The 20,419-nt window shown below is 41.5% G+C and overlaps 1 protein-coding gene across 1 annotated transcript in view; it reads left to right on the top strand.

The window, feature by feature from the left end:
* The first annotated feature begins 17,382 nt into the window (after positions 1-17,382).
* The window catches only part of HACD4 (3-hydroxyacyl-CoA dehydratase 4), a 51,340-nt gene continuing 48,303 nt past the window's right edge, over positions 17,383-20,419 (top strand). The window contains exon 1 of the mRNA XM_021697286.2: positions 17,383-17,417. The gene's annotated coding sequence lies outside the window, so the exon portion shown is untranslated. The remainder of the gene's footprint in view (positions 17,418-20,419) is intronic.

Raw genomic sequence — 20,419 nt, 5'->3', positions numbered from 1 at the left:
CATCAACACATGCCAGTTATTGGGCTAATACATTAATAGCATTTTTTAAGTTTATTTGCTTGGAAAATTCAAAATTGACTGATCTTTAAAAGGATCCTTATGAGTTAAAAAAAAAAACTGGTATTTAATTCAATCTATTGAAGTCAGTTCAACTAGTTCAACAAATATCTGTTGATGTGTTTTCCACAAATAAGTAGAGACATTTTTAGACAAATATAAACTAAGGTTTTGCCACCAACAAATCTTAAGGAGAGTAAGTGCTAAAGAATGTGACTGAGTTGAGTACAAAGCGGTTCTCCAGGTGGAAGGTCTGTTTTGGGTCAGTAAATGATGGTCAAGACAAAACAAATTTAAATCCATATAAAGCAGATAACTCAGCAATTGCACTTGTAAAAGTCACCCTTGACCATTAGGTGGTCCCTTACATCTGTGATATGAGAGGCCCTGGAGGCTACTCCATGCCTCAAAATATTTTTCCAATTTTATAAAACTGCAAATTCTTCCAATAAAAATTCATTCCTTTGCACCAGAAGCGTGGTCCGCCTTCAAGCGATCATTGCTAGACTTATCCCCAGGCACTGAACAGTGCTCACTCTCACTTCCACCTGTGGATCTCTCCAAGACTTTCCAACATGGACCATTCCATGCCTTTGCTGATGCCTTTGTCTCTCTTCCTGGATACTGTTCTCTGACTCGTCTCCTGTGGGACCAGCTATTCTCTAAGGATCTCCGAGGCTTTTCACTACCTTCCCCATTCTCAAAGACATGACTCCTTCTAGAATTTTCTGAAGACTTTTCTAACTCATCACACTATATTATATTTTATGGCTATTTTCACACTGCTAGACTTCCTTGTTCCCTTCGTGGTCTTTTGGTAATGTCTAGATATGAGCATCTTGAAGGCAGAGGTGCTAGCTTCTTTCCTTTGTTGTTTCTGCACCCCTATTATTTAACACGGTATCATACACATGGTCCATCTTCAATAAAATTAGAAGGAGGAGTTAAGCTGTTAGCAGCTTTAGAGTCTTTATAGTTGACAGCACATGTGGGATTGTGGCAGCCAGCCAAGAGCAGGCTGGTGTGACGGTGCTTGATAATCCTAATAAGCTTCGAACCCTGAGAGCACACCAGGCGGTGTCCTAAGCACTTTACATGAATAAGCAAAGAACTGAGGCCTAGAGAGCTAAATTAGCTGCCTAAAGTTGAAGGGGGTAAATCTGATCCAAATCTAGGGAGCCTGCCTTCAGCGTTGGTACTCTCCATCATTCTGCTTTTCTGCTGAAGGAGGAAAAAAGAAATACCACGAGTACAGAGGAGGTGAGTGAATTAAATGGAGGAAATAGGAGACCAAAGACACATTTTACACATTCCACAATTCTGGTTTTGCCAGAAGAAAAAAAAAAAAAACTAACAAAAATCTCAATGTACATAAACATGTTGGAAGGACTTTGAAATACAAGTTTGTGATAAAGTACCATTAGCTAAAACAAAGCTTGAAAACCACCCCAAATATCTAAACAAGCATTTTATCCAGAGATTGAAACAAGGACAAACAGCATACGGAAAGGAAGGAAAGCCATCATGAGCCATGCATAGAAAATTTAAACAAAGGCAAAAACATTCCCAGCTTTGTTTTCACTTAACTGATTGTTGGTCTTTCATAGGAGATAGCTCTTACCTATCACAATTCTGAAATTGAACGTGTGTATCACCATCCAAAGACACTACAGAATTTTATTATTAAAAAGTTTTGCTTCTTATTATTAATAACAAAAAGCAGAAAAGACCACAAGAAAGTAGGGGGACCCTGAAAGGTCGTGCAAAAACAAGGCTCCCACAGATAGAAAAATTCGGAGATGCGGGATCTGTGCAACCAGAGGTGATCCCTCTCCAGGCTCTCTCTGAGGAATGAGTAACGCTGGGAAGGGGCCCACCATGACCCACTGGTCCTTGCCGGCTTGGGCCTTGGTGCTACTTGTTTCCAGTACTGCCTTCTCCCTGGACTGTCACTTTCAAGGGTGGAGCAACTGGGAGAGTTTACAAAATTTAGAAAATCTAGGAGGCAAATTTCCTCTGAACTGTCTGAAGGACAGAAGTGACTTCATATTCCTCCAGGTTTCAACAATTGACCAGGTTCTGAAGGCAGGAGCTGTCCCTGCCCTCCGAGAAATGCTATAGCAGGTCTTCAACACTTTCAGCCTCAATGTCTCCCAATCTCTGTGGAATGAAAGCAGTGTAGAGGGACTCCTAAGTGGACTATATCGGCAGACAGTGAAGACAGAGGCGTGGCCAGAGCAGGAAACCAGGCAGGAGGATCATTCATCCTCGCAGAGGGAAGATACCAGACTTGGAATAAAGAATTATTTCCGAGGGATCCGGGGCTATTTGCAAGACCAAAAACATAGCAACTGTGCCTGGGAGGTCATCCGTGTAGAGATGGCAAAGGTGTTTTCTGTTCATTGAGCAGCTTACCACAAGACTTCAGGACCAAGAAATAGGTCACTTACATAACTAACTAGTTTGGAGCTGATTGCTAGTATCATTTTAGGTGTTGCCTCAAACCACTGTGATATTTTTAAGCAACTTTTTGTTTATTCTTTTTGTGACTTAGGGTGATACTCTCAGTCAGTTTTCTGGATTGATTATTCTTGGGGTGCCTGGGTGGCTCAGCTGGTTAAGCGTCTGCCTTGGGTTCAGGTCATGATCCTCCCGGCTCAGCGGGGAGTTGCCTTGTCCCTCTCCTGCTCCTCCCCCCATTCATGTGCATATGTGAACTCTCTCTCTCTCAGATAAATAAGTAAAACCCTTAAAAAGGGACGCCTGGGTGGCTCAGTCAGTTAAGCATCTGCCTTTGGCTCAGGTCATGATCCCAGCATCCTGGGTTCGAGTCCGCATTGGGCTCCCTGCTCAGCGGGGAGCCTGCTTCTCCCTCTGCCTGCCACTCCCCCTGCTTGTGCTCTCTCTCTCTCTCTCTCTCTGACAAATAAATAAAATCTCTAAGAAATTATTCTTATCATTTCAAATATTAGTTTAATGGATTAGTTTATTGAAATTAACTAAACATGTATTATTAAAACAGTAATCTATGTGATGATTTATATATAAAATATTATTTTAAAATGAAATGATTCTGTTATTTCATTTTTACAATCAGATCTTCTAAATTCAGTGTTCTTGGAACTTTGTTCAAAGGGTCATCTTCAGACTGCTTCATTTGACAGAGAAAATAGTTATCTTAAACTATCTTTAGGGTCATTTCACAATGCGAAGGAAAGAGTGTCTTGATAGTAGGACTATCAGAAATAAAGAAGATTGTGAAAGATGAGATGAAAAAAAGAGGAAGATGAAAAATTTGGCAATTTCACTCCTCAGTAAGTCCTCAACTTGAGCAAGAGCAGGAACACGTCTTGCACCCTAGCCATCATCCCAATCTTGAGCATGCCTAGCTTCTATTTTGGATGTCATATGTGATTTCAGAAGAGAATGAGAACAAAGAAAAGCATGGGGATAAAGATGGTAGTGGCTAAGAAAAAGTGAGGGAAGGGAAGAAAGGTGGGGCCGGAATTTCTGAGATGCCCTCCTACCGTGTCTCTGCACACGGACAAGTGTGGAAAGCCCTCGAGGATGGTCGCTCCTTGTTCCTAGACTGCCCGTCTTCCATTTAAGCCCAGCAGTGATAAATCATCAATCACTGATGTTTATTCATTCAGTGTTGTCTTCAAGTTTATGTGAAGCATGGGGCCACATTCTCAATATCACAATTTACCCAGGGAGAAACTTAGACACAGACATACAGAGGAGAGGCCCGTTCACATGGAGGCGGAGACTGGAGTGATGCATCTATAAGTCAAAGAAATGTCAAGCTTTGCTAGGGGCCACTGGAAGCTAGGAAGAAGGCAAGGAAGGATCCTCCCTTACAGTCTTCAGAGAGAATGTAGTCCTGCCAGCACCTTGATTTTGGATTTTTAGCTCCCAGAACTGGAAGGGAATACATTTCTGTTGTTTGAAGCCACCTAGTTTGTGATACATTGTTTCAGCAGCCCTAGGTAGCGAACACAGTCACATTGGTCCACACTGCTCCGTGTCCACACACTGACCCAACTCCTCATGTGGCCATTGGTGGCCTCTCACTGATCATAAACTTCTCCTGCAGTCCCATGCTCTCCCACATTCCCACAGTCAGTTTTCTATGTGCTCATCTCTCTCACTACACTGAGAGAGAAGATGCATCTTCCTGAGCTGGTTTTTGAGTGGAGAGAAAAACAGAGTCTCTCAGAAAAGCCCACTACTCAGAGGCGGTACCCATGGGAGTAATCGATTGGTTTTTGCGGTCTCTCAGTGCTCCCACTTTTCCAGTGCTCCTGTTGCTAAGTTAAGAGTTAACCCTCTCCTGCGTACACAGCCAAAGCTGTGTGCTGCCTCAGGAACATCTTGCGGCACTTTTTAAAGGCTCTGAAAGCTTTTGCTTATTTGTCAGTGTTTTTAATAGAGAATATATGCCATACGTAGATTTATAGGATTTAAGATTTAGACTGTAATAAAAGTCAGCAGCAAAATGAAAGTAACTGTAATTTGATCTTTTAGAAAATATTATTTCAGGGCGCCTGGGTGGCTCAGTTAGTTAAGCGACTGCCTTCAGCTCAGGTCATGATCCTGGAGTCCCAGGATCGAATCCCGTATCAGGCTCCTTGCTCAGCGGGGAGTCTGCTTCTCCCTCTGACCCTCTCTCCTCTCATGCTCTCTCTCACTCTCTCTCTCAAATAAATAAATAAAATCTTAAAAAAAAAAGAAAATATTATTTCAGAAGGTATTTACACATTCTGCCTACAATGCCTTGGGATCCAGATCTTCGAAGTCAACTTTCACAGAAATATAAATGCATTCACAGCCACAGTTAGAAATCTGTCTTTGGTTATTGGATAAAGAAAAAGAATTTACTATATGTTAAAAGTTCTGTTTTTTAAGAACTAAGAGAGCTAATTAAAATCCTAGGGGCATGCACCTAAATGCACTTAAGTTTCTAAGTTTCAAACCCGAGGGACTGATGACCATAATCGATAGAGGCAGAGTGAGGAGGAATGAGCACATGACTTGGGTCAGAAAATCCAGCTCGCGGTAAGTGCCAGGTCTTGACCACCATTTACTGTGTGACTGGACAGTCACTTAATCCCTCTGAGGCTCATTTGCCTTAAGCCTAAAAACGGTATCAATAATATCTACCCTTCCTCCTCATGAGCAAGATTAAATGAGATACCATATATAAAAATACTTCACCATATACAAAAATATGGCAAAAATACCATATATAACTATATAAAATATGTTAAATATAATGCAAACCTTAAAACCCCTGCAAAGAATACATTTCAAGCCAATTCAAGAAATTAATTTTGCATTGCATTAGATTTTTATAAAACCTAATCAACTAAAACGTATTTATTTAAGAAACCAATAAGTTTATTTTAAGAGGGACAATCTTCATCCTGTTGAGGTGATACCTGTTACACAAGGAGAGGTAACATGCCATTCTTATTAATTAGCAGCAAAAATATTTTAGCACCAAAGCAGATGTATCAGACCTTGTGAATTATGTATCTTAATAAACAATTTATTGAATTTCAGCTATAATAGTGTGCCAACCACTGTGCCAAGTGTGTGTCTGCATGTACACATGGGCGCGCACACACACACACACACACACACACACCCCAAACAAAATCTCATTTATTCCCCACCATAATGCTGAGAAGTTAGAACTATTGCTTTACCGATGAGGAAACAAGAGCTTAAAGGGATGAGTTCCTTACCCAAAAGCTCTCTTTGATAGTAACTGCAACTCAACTATTGTATTCATAGTGTTTTTGAAATGATATTTAATATACTTTAGATAATACATCATTGTAGTTTAGTTATCATTTTAAAGATTTTTCTCTTCAGTTCACCCCCCATTAATATTATCATCTTGGGGCACCTGGGTGGCTCAGTCTGTTGAGTGTCCAACTCTTGATTTTCCCTCAGGTGGTGATCTGAGGGTCGTGAGATCGAGCCCCGTGTGGGACTCCATGCTTAGTATAGAGTCTGCTTGAGATTCTCTCTCTCTGTCTCCCTCTGCTCCTCCCCCACTCGTGCGCTCTCCCTCTCTAAATAACATCTTTAAAAAAATATTATCGTCTTTTAAAATACACTCTGACATGGTGAGGATTGTATCCACCAGACCTTCAGCAATATCCAAACAGCACTATTGTGTATATTTTCCCATATACACACAAAGGGCAGGTCCAACCAGGAGGATAAGCCCTCTTGGAGGCTGATGTACCTCAGGGAGCTGAGCTTACACAGCCCTGCCTGCACTCCTGCTGCTGGGCACATGGGGACAATTCAGGGTTGTGCTTTATGAGATCACAAACATCTTGAAGATGAAATCAATCATCTGTCAAATCACCAAAGTCAAGGGACGCCTGGGGGGCTCAGTCGTTAAGCGTCTGCCTTCGGCTCAGGTCATGATCCCGGGGTCCTGGGATCGAGCCCCGCATCAGGGTCCTTGCTCGGCAGGGAGCCTGTTGCTCCCCCTGCTTGTGCTCTCTCTCTCTTCCTCTGACAAATAAATAAAATCTTTAAAAAAAATTACCAAAGTCAAAAATGTTAAATGTCTAATCACCAAAGATCTTCACCACAGTATGTTTTGGGAAGAACAGCTAACAGTTTTCCTATCAGGATATTTCTTTTTTTTTTTTTAAGATTTTTTATTTATTTATTTGACAGAGAAACAGCGAGAGAGGGAACACAAGCAGGGGGAGTGGGAGAGGGAGAGGGAGAAGCAGGCTTCCCGCGGAGCAGGGAGCCTGATACGGGGCTCGATCCCAGGACCTTGGGGTCGTGACCTGAGCCAAAGGCAGATGCTTAACAACTGAGCCACCCAGGTGCCCCGTATCAGAATATTTCTGATGCTCAAAGGAATTTTTGAACACATTTGCTCTCTGAGAGAGACGGAACCTTAGTTCAGGAAGAGCAGAGATGAGAATGTGAGGACGCTTCCCTCTCCTGCTCAATATAGTATCCTATCTCCATTTGTTAAATAAATTTAATCACTTGATCTCCACAGCCCTCTTCCTCTGGGTCTTTAAATGGGCACAGTCTCCCAAATGTGGAGAAAAACTTCCCTTGATATTAATATCCATGATTTTCCTGGAATAGGATTCTTTACCATCCCCAAGGAGTCGTTACAGGATTACCTGCCAATATTCTTAATGGGAGCTATTTCAAGTAACACTGACACCATTTTAGGAGTAGCTCCTCCTGTCCTGGCATCATGCCAGGTTGGGGGTTGGGGGGTGGAGGGGGAGCAGTGCAAAGATTCCTGGCTTCAGAAAGCTCAAAGTATGAAGAAGAGGCAGACATACAGATCACTTGAGGTTACGGTAAGCAAGCATAAAGCCTGAAATAAAAAAGAAGACCCAAAGAGGGGGAAAGAGATAGGATAGAGGCAGACGCCATCAGTGGGCCACAGAGGGTTTAAAGAGCAGGAAGTGGTTAACAACGTCAAGGGAAGGAGAAAGCCCAGGAAGATAGGGTCTGAAAGGCAGGCCAAGCTGGCTGTGAATGGAAGGGGAGAGATAAGACAACAACTGGAGCGAAAGCACAGTCAAGGGAGAGGAGTCTATTAGCTGTGTCTTTATGTGCCTTGAGGGTGATAGATTCAATTTCTTCAATATGACCGCTGCCCTGGAAAATGTGATGGTGATGGATGGCTATCCGAACAGCTCCAGGTGTAATCAGATTAAGTTGGAGGGGAGAACACATCCTCTGGAACACAGGCTGGAATTTTAGATTAGTGTAAAGACTAGCCAGTATTCTGTTTATTTAGTAAACACCACCTTCTAGAATTCTGAAGCCCATTTCTTTTCTTTTTTTTTTTTTAAGGTTTTATTTATTTATTTGAGGGAGAGAGACAGAGATAGCGAGAGAGAGCAGGAGGAAGAGGAAGAAGCAGATTCCCCACTGAGCAGGGATCCCGATGTGGGACTCAATCCCAGGACGCTGGGATCATGACCTGATCCGAAGGCAGATGCTTAACCAACTGAGCCACCCAGGCGCCCCTGAAGCACATTTCTAAATTCAGCATCTACAAAGCAATTTTGTGTTAAGGCAGTTTTCAATCCCTTGAGTTGACCTGAGTTGAAATCTTAGGTTTACGGCATGCTGGCCATGTTAATCCTGGGTAAGTTACTTAAATTATCTGTATTTCCGTTTCCCCATCTGTAAAATGGAGATATCAATATTATACTCATCATAGCTTTGCTAGAGAAGCAAGTGCGTTAATTCACATTATGTGTTCAGAATAGAAACTAGCAATTCAACCATCAATATATGTAGCTATCCTCATGATTATTATACTCATTAATACCATGATTTGGTCTTGTTTTGGTCATAGTTCTCATAAACATAAGTCAGTTTATTTTCTTCATTTTACATATGAGGCAAAATTACTGCATGTGCATAAATGATTTGCTTTGAGCCTTACTCAGCCAGAATTAGAACAAAACTCCCAAACCTTCACTCATGCACACCTTAGTCTCTGTTAATATGAACAAATCTTTATACCAACGGCATCACAATTGCAAGACGGTCTGAAATTATTTTATACATAAGAACTGAAGTGAGGCGCCTGGGTGGCTCAGTCGTTGGCCGTCTGCCTTCAGCTCGGTCATGATCCCAGGGTTCTGGGATCGAGCCCCGCATCGGGCTCCCTGCTCAGCGGGAAGCCTGCTTCTCCCTCTCCCACTCCCCCTGCTTGTGTTTCCTCTCTCATTGTCTCTCTGTCAAACAAATAAATAAAATCTTAAAAAAAAAAAGAACTGAAGTAATAAACGTGCGCATAGGCTCAAGTCTTCTATACATCACACCTGCACTGGGTCACTAGGTCCACAAAGGTTAGATAAAATCTAATTGTATTACAGCAAAAAATAATAACAATAAAAGAAATTAAAAGGAAGAAATACTGAAATGTAGTGAAACATCCAAACTGATGTCATTCATGGTCAGCCCTACACTCTGTGGCCTTAAGAGAACTAGGATAAGAGTCTGAACAAAACCGCAAAACAACACCAAGGTCTTACACAGGAAACACACCAATGAGGCCATTGCCATGATTTTCATTTATAGAAGAGTCACACCACGCCTATCCATCCTTGAAATGCCGGCCCTTAGCCCCTTGCGTCCACAAAGTAGGCCTGTGATACATGTCAGTTCGTTGAATTGAATGGAAAGTTAAGTTACAGAGTTGAAAATAATCTAAACTCCCCTTTGAAAGTTGGCAGGAGTATTAGATCCATTATAGTTCAGAAAAGAAGTGGAAACGTTCAGCAGATTCAAATCTGTAGCAATGGAGGAGATAATTCTAAATGAGAGACAAAAACAAAAATCAGTTTTATTAAGTATTGAAAGACACCAAATAATCGCAATTTGGGGAGTAGATTTCATTTTCATGCTGTACACAAACTAAAATAAAACAGAGACAACTTGAGTTTCCCAAGGTCAGCTGGAAAACAGAAGGAAGGGAGAATGAAGAGGGAAAGGAACAACACTAATATGGAGGTAGGTGCTAAACAAAATATGGTTTGTTCATTCATTCATTCATCCATTCATTCATTCATGCCAGCTACCCCTCATTCCAAGAGCTCTTAAAGGGGTCAGTGTAGACAGCATAATATAACGAGTTTTATCTGTAACTGCAGCTAAGTTTTTGGTAGAGGGTTACATTAACCCTGGCTAAGTTTTTGGTAGAGGGTTACATTGTATTTAAAGTTTGATTTTAAAAGTCAGGAAAGTAGATAGTTATTATATTTTACAACAGTTTATATCGAGCGCCCGGGTGGCTCAGTTGTTAAGCGTCTGCCTTCGGCTCAGGTCATGATCTTAGGGTCCCGGGATTGAGCCCCACGTCAGGCTCCCTGCTCAGTTGGGAGCCTGCTTCTCTCTCTCCCTCTGCTTCCTGCTCCCCGCCCCCATCCTGCTTGTGCTCTCTCTCTGTCTCTCTGTCAAATAAATAAAATCTTAAAAATAAAGAACAGGCAAAGCAAGGTACACCTTCACACCTGCTTTCTGTCTGAGGGCACTTCCCAAATTGTGGCACCCGGAAGTAAATCCCAGAGAGCAGTAGTCTTGCTGGGCAGAGAAGACAGAGATCAGAGTTCGAGGCTGCTGAAGTGGTTGGAAACTGTGCTATAAGAAATTGGAAGGGAGAGGGACACCTGCGTGACTCAGTCGTTGGGTGTCTGCCTTCACCTCGGGTCGTGGTCCCAGGGTCCTGGGATTGAGCTCTGTCAGGCTCCCTGCTCAGTGGGGAGTCTGCTTCTCCCTCTCCTTCTGCCCTTCCCCCTGCTCATGCTTTATCTCTGAAATAAGTAAATAAATAAAATCTTAAGAAAAAAAAGGAAATTGGAAGGGAGAGAGCCATGTGCAGTGACAGAGCTCCAGATATTTGCAGAGGCTTCTCCTTGTGTCATTGGCCAGGAAGGGCTCTGTAATACCTGACTGTCAACAGGTACTGAGTGCTATATGCCAAACAGAAATTCCAGAGCTTTTCCAACAGAGAAAGATACGGGAGTTCCAACCACCCAGAGTAGAAAGACTTCATTAAATACCGTGGTTATTTAGTTGAGACACAAGAAAGGTCATGCCCCAGAAGGGCTATTCTAACCCTCTAGTCATGAGGGTTAGACCTTGAAATAAAAGATGAAGTCTTAAAAGCAATCATAGAGAAAAGATGCATAACATACAGGGAACAGTAAGAATTAGTGATGGCATCTCACCAAAACAAGGTAAGCCAGAAGGCTATGGAAGGATATTTTTAAAGTACCAAAAGAAAACAAGTAGCAAAAACAACCTGTTAACCAAGGATTCTATATATAGTAAAAATATTTTTGGGCGCCTGGGTGGCTCAGTCGTTAAGTGTCTGCCTTCGGCTCAGGTCATGAACCCAGGGTCCTGGGATCGAGTCCCACATCGGGGTCCCTGCTCAGTGGGAAGCCCGCTTCTCCCTCTCCCACTCCCCCTGCTTGTGTTCTTGTTCTCTCTGTCTCTCTCTGTCAAATAAATAAATAAAATCTTTAAAATATATATATATATTTTAAAATAAGGTGAGGGGAGCCTGGGTGGTGCAGTTGGTTAAGCATCCAACTCTTGGTTTCAGCTCAGGTCATGATCTCAGGGTCGTGGGATTGAGCCCCCCGTCAGGCTCCACACTCAGCATGGAACCAGCTTGAGATTCGCTCTCCCTCTCCCTCTGCCTCTCCCCGTGCACATGCACGCTCTCTCTCTTTCTCTAAAATAAATAATTAAATCTTTAAAAAATAAAGTGAAATAAAGAGAAAAACAGAGAATTCACTGCTATAAGCCCTATATTACAGGAAATCTTTTTTAAAGTTCTTAGGATAAAGAGAAATGATATTAGATGACAAGAATCTATATGAGATTCTTACTGAAATAAAGAATTGCAAAAATGGTAGATAGGAATACAAAGGCCTTTCCTCATTTAAAATTTATTTAGAAGAGAACTGACTCTTACATACACACACACTAGAACTTATTGGGAAAGGGAAAATGGAAGAATTCTGTTTTAAGTTTCTTATAATACATATGATATATGTGGTATAATATGAATCCAATGTAGATTATAATAAGTTAAGGATGCATATGATAATTCTTAAGCAACCACTAAAATATAAACAAAAATAGAGCCAAAAAGCCTATACAGGAGATGAAATGAAATCCCCCAAAGTACTTGGTAATTCCAAAAATGTCAGGCAAGGAGAGAAAAAGATTAAGCTGGACAATTAGAAAAGACCAAAGATGGCAGATATTAACCCAACCATAGCAATAATTGCTCTAAGTGTAAACTAAATAATTAAAAGGCAGAGATTGTCAGACTGGGTAAAAAAAGTAAGACCCAACTATATGCTGTTTACAAAAGACACACTTCATTAAATTTTTTCAGTGAATATTATTTATTTAAAATATTTTAAATACAAACAACTTGAGATCTTTGGTCTTCACAATGTGTAGTTTGAGCATCTGTTTTTGTGGAAAGATGTATTCTTCCACTACAATTTGTAAACTTATATGTCAGCAGTGAACACTTATGCTAATGGGTCTATCACCTCATGTACAAAAGACACACTTTAAATATAAAGAAAAAGATGGGCTAAAAGGAAGAGACAGAAAAGGATATAGCAGGCAGACACTTGTAAGAGAGCTCATGTAACTATATTACTATCAAAGTAGACTTGAAGCTTAACAAAATATTAGCAAATTAATCCATTAATAAGGATGATATATCGGGGCACCTGGGTGGCTCAGTCGTTAAGCGTCGGCCTTCGGCTCAGGTCATGATCCCAGGGTCCTGGGACCGAGCCCCACATTGGGCTCCCTGCTCCACGGGAAGCCTGCTTCTCCCTCTCCCACTCCCCCTGCCTGTGTTCCCTCTCTCGCTGTGTCTCTCTCTGTCAGATAAATAAATAAAATCTTAAAAAAAAAAAATAAGGATGATATATCATGACTTGGTGCGGGGTTCACCCCAGTAATACAAGGTGAATTCGTCACATTAACAGATATAATTTCAATCTATTGGCATTGTTTTGATATCTTTTGCCATACAAACACATTTTCTCTAATCCTGTCTTGGCTTGAACAGCTCTTCCTAACACTGAGGTTGTCCAAATAATCATCTACATTTTGTAAGTTGTCTTTATGGCTTTTTTCTTTACACTTAATTTTTTAATCCACTGGGAATTACTTTTATAAGTGGTATGTGATAGGGTTCCAACTTTATTTTCCTCCAGAGAGATTAAGTAGGTGTGCCAGCCATTTATTAAATAAGTGATCTTTTCCCCATTGAATTGAAATTTCAACTTTGTCAAACATTTAGTTCCTATATATGTTAAAACCCAAATCTGGTATATCTTGATTGTTTTCCACTGTTCTGTTTGTTTGTTCCTGTACCAATACAATGTCTTGTGAGGTATTTTATTGCCTGGTAATGCAAATCCTTCTCACTATTCCTCTTTTTAATTACTTTCTTGGCTATTCTTATTTATTTCTCTGTATGGACTTTAAGAGTATTTTATTAAATAAAAAAACTCTCCTGATTCTAATTGGAATTACCTTTCACTTATAGATCAATTTGGGAAAATTTAAATTTGGGGGCTATTAAGGATTTCACCTAAGAACATGGTTTATTTCTCCATTTGTTTCATTTTTTAATATCCTACAAGAAGATTTTATAAATTCCTTCTTAAAGAATCTGTATTTTCTTCTTTATTTCTAGATACTTTAGTTCTGTTACTATTGTGAATGGATTTATAACTGTTTTCTTTTTTAACTGATTATTGTTTTATAGAGAAAGAATTTATTAATCTTTTTAAGTTAGGGCTCATATCTGGCCTTTTGGAAATGTGGGATGAGATGAGCCAGACCTATAAAGGCAAGCCTGAGCTCACAAGATCATCAGGATGAATCAGGACCAGTCCCAAATTTTGTTGTAAATCTGTCTCCTAGTGGCTTCCTTACCTAGCTACTCTCTGATTTAGGTATCTCTTTGAAGTTTTTTTTTTTTTCTGTTTTTCCTCGACGGAATTCTATTTGTCCTCTATTTAGTGCCACCCTTACCCCTGAGGCAAAAGTCTCAGAGGTTGGGGGCCAGCACATGAGTGGATTTGTCCTATTTTAGGGGCAGGCTAACAGACACCACTCAAGCAGCCTCAAGCTATATGGAATAAGACTTTTATACCAGCAATATAAAACAACTAACCATCTCCACAATGGTCTTAAAAGTTATATATGCAGTAAAGATTATTCCTAATGAGCAGATAAGAAATCATTACAAACTTTAAGAGTGGCCATTTCAATGTGGTTATACTGGGCTAATAAACCTTATAAATTAACAGACTAAATCCCAATGCAGACTTAGCCTTAGCAACAATGTTTAGGAGAAGTTTTCTTTATCTTCCCTTGACCCTGGAATCTAATGTGCTAATAATGCAATTTAGCCATTTTGTCTTCCCCTGCTGCTGCACCCTATGAAGACCCAATCCTTGCCTACTACCCTCAGTACCCTTAGCTGGAGACAAGGAAATCAGACCTTTCTGCCTGCACAATAGGCCAACACAGGCACACGTGGCCCATGACACCTGTCTGTCTCCACTTCCTGCTTCTATCCAGCCAGTCCTTATTTAGAGAACCAACCGTTTCATATCTGGGTTTAGCCTTGGCTTTTTGACCTGGTCCCTCACAGACCCCTTCCACTTCTGAATCTGCCTCTGTTCCCCACAGCAACCTCCACCCCACCCATCCACTTATTCTCTCTGACTCCTTCCCAATACTGAACATGTGCTCACCCTTCTTGCTGGAGGTCTAGCTCCTGAATTTCATTTAGGATAACTCCTTTGTCTACCACAGCTGATCCCTCTTCAACCACCACAACCACCGCAAACCCCCCTCCCCCACCCTCCGACACACACGCGCGCACACACACACACCTGTTCCATCTTCCACAAGCTTCTACCAAATTTGACAGGCAGTACCCAGAGTTCTACCTTTAAATTGCCGGAATAAGTCATCTGCTGGGCTTGCAGACCCTGGGCTCATTCTTACCTGAAGCTTGGCAGTGATCTCATTTTGCTCTTCACATTGGAAGCAGGCTAGGGTCTGTAATATGACTTTCATTCTAGAAACAAAGGAGCTGAGGTTCAGAGAGGCATTATTGCTTGTCCGTAATCACACAGAAGTAAAATCTAGACTTGAACACTGGTCTTCCGACCGAACATCCCTTGATTCCTGTAACTGCTCCTTTCTGTTTCTGAGCATAGTTAACATAAAAATGGTCATTTAAAAATACCTTGAGGTTGGAGACCAGGTCTTTTTGTCTTTAAATTCATTCTCTCTCCCAAACATCTAATAAGGGCCCACTAGGCACAGGGTCATGCAAAATATTTTTTTTAAAGATTTTATTTATTTATTTGACAGAGAGAGACACAGCAAGAGAGGGAACACAAGCAGGGGGAGTGGGAGAGGAAGAAGCAGGCTTCCCGTGGAGCAGGGAGCCCGATGCGGGGCTCGATCCCAGGACCCTGGGATCATGAGCTGAGCCAAAGGCAGTCGCTTAACCAACTGAGCCACCCAGGTGCCCCCATGCAAAATATTTTTGATAAACAATAATTCTGTGGAAAGTATATACAAACATCAGAATGAAAATATAAAACCAATGCGTGAATGAGGAAGTATGAACATTAACATCACTTACAGCTGATGGCTTTTCTAGAAACAGCTTTTATAGAGAATGCATATTTGAGATATGGAATAAATCATGGGGTTATAGAATATTAGAACCAGATCATAAAGATCTTTATGATCTTTTTATCTAATTCCCTTCAAATGACAGAATAGCCAACATTGAGAAGGCAATAGGGAGTAAAGCAATCTGAGGTGTATTTTTCTTTGTCAGAAACTGATTATGCAAGGAAGGAATCTTTCTGTCATTTTTCTTTTGGGACCAGCATTTCCTACCACTGTCCAGCTATATAAATGCACAATATGAGCTACCTTCATCTATTTAAACAGCCAGTAAAATTCAGTCACTTTTAGATAAGTTCATGTTTAAGTGTTTAGATTGTTTCTTTTAACTTTATCCCTTTTGTTTTGTACCTTCCTTATTCAAAAAATGATTACAGAAGACATTGCAGGTTTTGCTTCTTGACTCTCTGTATATTATACAACCACAGATTCTTAAATTCTTAAAGCCTAATTCATTTTTAAAATCTCTTGCTTTAGAACACCAAAAAGCAAGCGTGCCTTTAAAAGTGATTTAAATGCTAATGATTATAATTTTATTTAATGAGATCGATATAAAAGTTATCTTTTTGAAACTATTTATATCTGCAACCCGAATAATGTTTTCTTCATAGCAAAATTAAACCTTATCTCAAAAATTATCATATTAAGTTGGTTTGCTGTGGGTGACTCGAGTTTACAAAGCACATTGATCTAAGAAAAGCAATTCTCAGTAATCATAGACAATGGCATGGAACAAGAATATATAGAAATGAAAACTGTGTGTGAATTTAAATAAAACCTTAACTGTAAATAACAGGGATAATAGTTTTAACTATACTAATGTGATTTTCCCTTTTGCATTTCTTTGTCTGTGATGTTCTTCCTGAGGCATCCTTTTGCCTCAGGAGATTTGGGCTGGTTGTAGTAAGACTGCCAAGGGATAGAAGGAGTCTCAGCTTTTATCTATCAAAGTGGCCTTTCCCGTTCCTAGTGAGGCAATGGTTTTGAGAGTCACGCTTTGCCAGGAGGAAAAAAGAATTTCTAAATTCCCCGAAGACTCCTTTCATGATAGCAAAACTTGGAGAGGTGCAGATTGAGTTTTACAATAAGCCACAGAGGGGGGAAAAAACTTAGTATATGAGAGTAAGTGAAGACACACCTGCCTAGAGAATTAGTGGGGAGATTTCTAGGATGGGAGGAATTAGAGATTCTTTAAAAAGCAAGCTATATGAAAATATCTATAGCAAAAGTCCATTTCTCTCTCCCCTCACCCACCTACTGGCCCAGGCAGAAACCAAACCACCAAGCAGGGCAGGGACTTGGGAAGGACAAGAGGTGTCTGAGTTGCAAAATTTGAGGAGGTGCTCCTTTTCTGGCAGGGAATGCTGAGAGGGTGAACCTGTTTAAATTCTGCACCCTAAGTGCTTGCTAGCCTCATCTAGTCCCAGCCCTGCTACAAAGATGGTTGTAGAAACATCCTGAGCGACATGGAAGAATCAGAGCCATAGGCTTAGTACCCTACTTTCCCAGCCAGGTGCTGGCAAACCTGTGGGCTCTGAAAGTAGCATCACATTCAGCACTGTGCCATGTCCAGCACAATATGGGAAAGACAGGGAGACGTTTGCAGAGATAGCCTGAAATAACGTGACTGATTCCTCACAGCTTACTCCAGAAGTTTACACATGACTCCTGTGAAAATTAATAAAAGGAAATCTCAGTTAGAATGGAAATGGGAGGCTTGCAGGGGAGCTCTCATCCTACCACTCGCAAACCCGAAGGAAGAAACGTATCTTGCTGGTGGATATTGCTTTACTCTCCCAGCAGGTGGAAGACGGGCTCTCCTTCTCCCTGGCAACGGCCCAGCCAATGAGGGACAGTCACAACTCAGCCAATGAAAAGCCACTACACTTCGAACTCCCAGTTTACTCCAATGGGCTTTTTGTTTATAGCAGCCTTCCCAATGTCCCCCTTTCCTCTATAAAAGAAACTTTCTTTCATTTTGTTGCAGGCACTGCCCTGTGGTTTTGCTGTAACCTGTTTTTCCTGGGTTGCAGTTCTCTGCCACTCCCCCTAAGAACTCATTTTTGCGGGTAAGATAACTGGCAATTTTATTTTCTAAGGTTAACATTACTCAGTAATCAGAGTGGGGTCCGGAGAAGAACCCCAATAACCCCGGAGTTGCTGGTGAGCAAACAGGTGCGGGTATCCACAGAGCCCTTCGGGCTTGCTGCTTTCTCTCCCAGCCTGGCGTCGGAGGGTAAATTTTCTCCTGGATTTTGGGCGGCTCGCCCTCCAGGCCTTATTTGGGACGTGTTTTAAGGCCTTGGGTTTTCTTTCTCTGAGGATACTTCAGAGAGTATCAGTCTGACTCCTTTTGGCCTTCAGTCTGACTCCTTTTCGGAACCGGACCATTCCTGTCGCAACTACTGGCCTTTGGTCCAACTTCTGTTTGGAATCAGATTGTTCTTATAGGAACTGGGTTGGCCTTTGGTCTGATTAATTCTGGAACCAGGCTGTTCCTGCTGCAACTCCCCCATTTAGGAACTTTTCTCTTTGCTGTATAGAAAAACCTCTAAGAAACGGGATTCCAGTCATCAAAATACTTTGAGCCCCCCCCCCCCCCCCCCCCCCCGGCCAATTGGGACTCTGGCCAGTTTTATGTTGAAAAACTATGGCTCCTCAGTGTGCATATTTATAACCAAGTGGACTGATTTAACCAAAAGTAATTTAGAGCTTCAGTGGCCATTAAGGGGAATTTTGATCTCCCCAAACTTGTTTTACTCAAGATTAAATTAGAAAGCTCCAAAACAACCCCAAACCCGAATGGGATGCCTATTTCAAATGGTACCTTGAGGCTTGCAGATGTTTTGAGGATTCTGAGTTTGCTTCTGCAAAATACTTTCTAAATTCACTGAGGCAAACAATTGTCTTTTAAGAATCTTCTCATCTTTAGACGTTGAGTCCATCCAGGTAGCATTTAACTCTGTTTATTAACAGGTTGAACCGGGATGTTCCTCTTTTAGCTAGGACCAGGATGGAATGGGAGACTGCCACTCTGGATTTAGTTAATTTGGCAAACCAGCTCCCTTGCATCCTAGATGAGTCACCTAAAAGAGAGGCAGCTAGGGGTACCTGGGTGGCTCAGTTGGTTAAGAACTGACTCCTGATTTCGCCTCAGGTCATGATCTCGGGGTTGTGAGATCGAGCCCTGTGTCCAGCTCCATGCTGGGCTTGGAGCCTCCTTAAGATCCTCTCTCCCTCTGCCCCTTCCCCCTCACTCTCTCTCTAAAAAACAGAACAAAACAACTCACTAAGATTCTCAGTTTTCAACCCCAGCAAATGAAGGCCCCTAAACAAAACCAAAATCTCTTTGTTTCTGCTGTTATTGCAAAGATCGGGGCATTGAAAAAAACCAGACTGTTAACAAATGTAAGTGCTGCAGTCACCTTCAGCCCTCTAGTCAGTGTTTCCAGTGTCCTCCTATTTCCCAGTAACGAGGCTCCGAGGAACTACGGGTGCTCTTTCCAGTCCCTCCTCTTATTCTGCTCAGAGAAACCACTTCAGATTCGGAATCAATCTCTCTCTGTCCATATTGACAGCAGAGCTACACTCTCGGTGCTGAACCCCATTGCTGTATAGCAGCCCGTGCTCAAAGTACCAAAACAGTTCAGATGGTGGGGGCCTCTGATCAACCTCCACGGGTTCCTGTCTCTGAACTGCCCTTTGAGAGAGACACACTCTTTTCTCCTTATTCTTCTGACCCTATTCATTTATTGGGCTGAGATTTCTTAGAAAACTATCATGCCTGAATTTCTTTCTCCCAAAAGGGGGAAATAATTCTAGATTTTGCCAGTAGTAATCAAAATAGCCAACCAGGAGAATTAAATGACACTTTAACATCTTTTATTAATTTTTATTGGATCAGGTACCATCCTCTTTATGGGCAAAATCCTCACCTCATGTTGGCAGATCCCCAGTGCACTTCTCATCAAGATGCAAATAGATCCCTCAAAACCTCTTCCCATAATTAATACCCTGCTAGTCAAAAAGCCCTTCAAGGCATCAAGCCTGTAATAGAAGATTCCAAGTGTTAGGGCCTCATTATCTCCTGCATTAGTCCCTGTGTTACCCCAGTGTACCTAGGAGAAAACTCAGTGGCCAAACATGGAGGTTTGTCCAGGACCTCTGAGTAATAAATCACATTGTTATCTCTCGGCACCCTATTGTTCCCAACCCCCATACCCTGAGAACATCCATTTGCATTGAAAGTAAATGTTTCACTGTAATTGACTTATGCTGTGCCTTTTTTAGTATTCCAGTTGGTCAGGATAGTCAATATCTTTTTGCTTTCTTTTGGGAGGAAGGGAAATACACCTGGATAGTATGCCCCAGGGTTTCACAGAGCGCCCTTATTTTCACAAACCTTAAAAGCTGACTTGGGTGATAGATGGTTTTCTGCAGGCCGTACGAGTTACAGTACACAGATGATTTGCTTCCCTGCCCACCCCCCCCACCCCCCCCACCCCCCATCCCCGTCTCCAGCCTCTTCACAGGAAGATAGCATCCACCTCTTAAAACTTTTGGCTTTAAAAGGACATAAACTTTCCAAAGAAAATTACAGTTTCCTCAAACTCAGGTTTAATACTTGGGGCATCTGATCTCAAATCAAGGACTATATTTGGATCCAGATGAAACCCCTCATGACTGCTTAATGCTGACAGGTTACCTTTTGAGTCCCCATGACAATTTACAGGAAACTTCCTTAAGCATATGCAGATTTTTAATGGTTTACTGGTGGTTCTTATTTAAAGGATAAAAATGGAAAATATCTTGCTGGGTATGCTATTGAAACTCCTTTTGAAGTCATTGAAACAGCACCTTTATGTTCGGCCACTTCAGCCAAAGAGACTGAATTCTACACCATTCCTTGACTTGTACCTTAGCCAAGGGTAAAACCACAGACATTTATACCGATAGCCATGGGGTAGCTCATGACTTTGGAATATTATGGAAACAATGAGATGTCCTTCCCTCCAGTGGAAATAAAATTTAAAATGGCTCCTGTGTCCATAATTTATTAGACGCAAGGCTT

Source organism: Neomonachus schauinslandi, chromosome 13, assembly GCF_002201575.2.
Source record: "Neomonachus schauinslandi chromosome 13, ASM220157v2, whole genome shotgun sequence".
Classification (NCBI taxonomy): Eukaryota; Metazoa; Chordata; class Mammalia; order Carnivora; family Phocidae; genus Neomonachus; species Neomonachus schauinslandi.
Note: the sequence above shows the minus strand (reverse complement) of the source record. Positions and strands in the feature narration are given on the sequence as shown.